At 39.9% G+C, this 3,025-nt stretch overlaps 1 long non-coding RNA gene and 1 gene segment (V, D, J or C); both read left to right on the forward strand.

Moving 5' to 3' along the window:
* LOC116670019 (Ig kappa chain V-III region MOPC 63-like) overlaps positions 1-753 on the forward strand; it is a 62,121-nt gene extending 61,368 nt beyond the window's left edge. The window contains exon 5 of the V gene segment in view: positions 489-753.
* A 311-nt stretch (positions 754-1,064) lies between these two features.
* The window catches only part of LOC116670026 (uncharacterized), a 3,656-nt gene continuing 1,695 nt past the window's right edge, over positions 1,065-3,025 (forward strand). Inside the window, exons 1-2 of the long non-coding RNA XR_004326930.1 lie at positions 1,065-1,075; positions 1,605-1,614. This is a non-coding gene — a long non-coding RNA (uncharacterized LOC116670026). The remainder of the gene's footprint in view (positions 1,076-1,604; positions 1,615-3,025) is intronic.

Raw genomic sequence — 3,025 nt, forward strand, 5'->3', positions numbered from 1 at the left:
TCTGGACTCGGCGCATTCATGTTCGGTCCCGGGACGTTGTCCTTCTTGACCTCAGTGACGCTCTAGTGGGCCCTCGAGTGATTTGGACCACTCGACTTTTCTCGTACCTCGAGCGTGCTATTAACGTGGACTCGAGCAGCCTTCGTCGATGCCGACACTCAATCGCTAGGATCTGAGAAGTACAACTTTCTCAGACGCGCTAGATATCGAGCTGTAGGCACCTTGCTCTCGGGGCTGGCCCCGCTAGTCACTGGACTCGTTCCAGACGGACTGACCTCGAAACCACTCGTGAGAGTATTGGATGTTGCTAGGACCTTGCTTGGACTCGCTAGTATTGCTGTAGCGACTAGACAACTAGACAACTGCACTCTTCTAGGAGCTTTCATGATCCAGCAAACACTGTCGATAGTACATCCTGGAACTGCTACTTGTCTCGGACTACAACTGGTAGGCTCAGCACACTTTTCGCCTTCCTTCTGGAAAGTTGCGCTGGTGCTTCTTTGATAGAGATCTTGATGAGCTGCACATCTCCTCTGCTCCATATTATTTCTTCTGCAACTGTTCCCCTCTCCGAGCTCTCTACTCTGTGTTTTAGTGTGCATGTTGCTTTCTAATACTCATCTTCTGCACGTTCTTTATGTTCATCACTTTACAGGTTACACTGAATTTGATTAGTTTCACTTAAAGAGAATGTATTCATTCCTCAAAAATGTGCTATGAACATTACACAATCATTAAATAAAACTGTGGATTGTAATGAGTCAGTGTCTTTGTATTTTTTTTATTATATATTATATAGCATATAATAATACTTTCTTGATCTTCTCGCTGCATTTCTGATATCATACTATACATAACATTACAGGAATGTTGCAAGCTTATCAATTTGTGGCATTTCAATATAAAATGCTTTTGAAGAATAATAATTAAACATATAACTGTAGTCCAAAAACAATTCAACCTTCCCAGTTTACTTACGAAGAGTTGAATTAACTGATAAGAATATAGTTATATGTGTACTGTATATACAGTATATGTAGTGTTTAAAACTATATGTGTAAGAGTGTCTGTGAGTGTGATGGTCAAAGATCATTCCACCAGGACGCGGAAACATTTCTGCGGTTTTTATAAACCTCTTTTGTTTTACAGTGAAAATGGTTGGATGTGTCATCCCTATTCGGTCTGGGTGACTCCAAGGAAGAGAGTAGACCCTGACATCCTCTGATGCTTCATATTATCCGAATGGACTATAAGTAGGTTGAACCTGCATCAGGTTGACCTGTGTCTAGCCCTGGTGCTCTTGTGTGAGATGGTAATGAAACTCTCCAAAAATACCTATTTGCAATCCCATATCTGGTCAACACTGCCCTCTTGCGATTTTAAGCGTAATAACTAAAGAAAAAGTCAGGGCTGGAAGAAACGGCCCATTTAGTTCATTTATGTAACCCTCATGTTGTCCTTGGGTCAAATTTGACCCGTTTTTCAGTAAAAAAAATATGTTGTCACACAAAAGTGGCCATCGAAACAAGAACATGAAAATGTCACAATTAAAAATACAAAAAAACTTTAGAAAAAATCAAAAAAGCCACCCACAACATTGAAAGTAACAAAAATGTTGGAATAGCGATAATAATGTTGAAAACAACAGTTTTTTTTTTATGTTGAACGGGAAAGACATCACAAGGGTTAAGTAAAAAGCCATTCCACCATGTCAAATATTCCAAGTAAATCCTGCAAATCAAAGTACTTCAGAATTCCCCATCATTATCATCCTAGTTGTTTTAGTATTACTAAGTATTTACATGTTATCTAAGCTGATGAGCTGATAGAATGTTGAAGCAATTAACTAGATATACTTTATATATGTTGATTCTAGTTACTGTAAATTAGCCTTTGTATAAACTAATGAATATGTTTAAATGCAAAAGTATAATATTCTTAAGCAATGTGATGGTACTTGAGGGCGCCATTTTCAAAAATGTTCATAAAATCAGAACTCATATGCTGTTCTTGGGATTTTAAACCCCAAGGAGCATCCAACATGTTATGTTTGCTTTAATGTTCCATTAAAATTGGGGTCCTAAACCAGATGCCTACTATTGCCTGCTGCCACAGTCCTGCTTCTCCTGAATACATTCTGTCATGTTTGATATCATCGACAAAATATAAATTGAAGTGAATACATTTTGCTTTGTTTTAGGAGTTTTGATGTGTTGTAGTTTGTTGCTTGGTGGGTTACTGTCGCTCTGTGTTCATGGTCTGTGTTCAGAGTCTCTCAGTCTGACTGAGGAGGTTTTTTGTACGACGACAATCGCTGTGTGACGACCAAGCACTGTTTATTTCATCGTATCTCTGACAGTAATAAACTGCTGCATCCTGGTCTGAACTTCACTGACGGTCAAGCACTATTCGTGCCGTCTCCTCTGCCAGAGAATCGAGAGCAAACTCACTTGTAGTTTTTTAGCATTTTCATGACTAACTTGGAGCTTCTCCAAATTTCTGCTGATACCGTGTACCCTATTTGTTTCCATCAGACACATGTCTTGACTTCTGGCTTGTTTTACAAGTCAGAGTGACTGTGGATCCAAGAGAAGATTTTTCTGCAAGAGGTTGAGTACAGTCACTTGACTGCAAGATCCTGAAAGAAAGTAAACCAGATGAAGGGTCTCATTTTAATAATAGAAACATGTTTGTGCTTTTCCACTAATTACTCTTTATGAAATGTTTTGTATGATCGTTGCCCTAATTCTAATTAAATATCCCAACCTGTAAGACCCGCAGTGCCGCGTCCAGATGAGGATGGTGAGAGAGTCATGGTGGTCGTGCTTCTCTGCTGGTGACTGACGATCTGAGTCCTGCAGTGTTGAACTCCCAGGACTATAAACCTTCTCAGTTCACTGGAGGATCAGCTGACCATGCAAAGCCTCCTCTCTTTAGGAAATGATTTCTCTGCTCTCAACAGACTGAAGGCAACGAGGGCACTACATCGGAGGAATACTGCTTGGCGATTTACACCATCTATGGC

The sequence above is a fragment of the Etheostoma spectabile genome, chromosome 20 (assembly GCF_008692095.1).
Source record: "Etheostoma spectabile isolate EspeVRDwgs_2016 chromosome 20, UIUC_Espe_1.0, whole genome shotgun sequence".
In the NCBI taxonomy this organism is placed as follows: domain Eukaryota; kingdom Metazoa; phylum Chordata; class Actinopteri; order Perciformes; family Percidae; genus Etheostoma; species Etheostoma spectabile.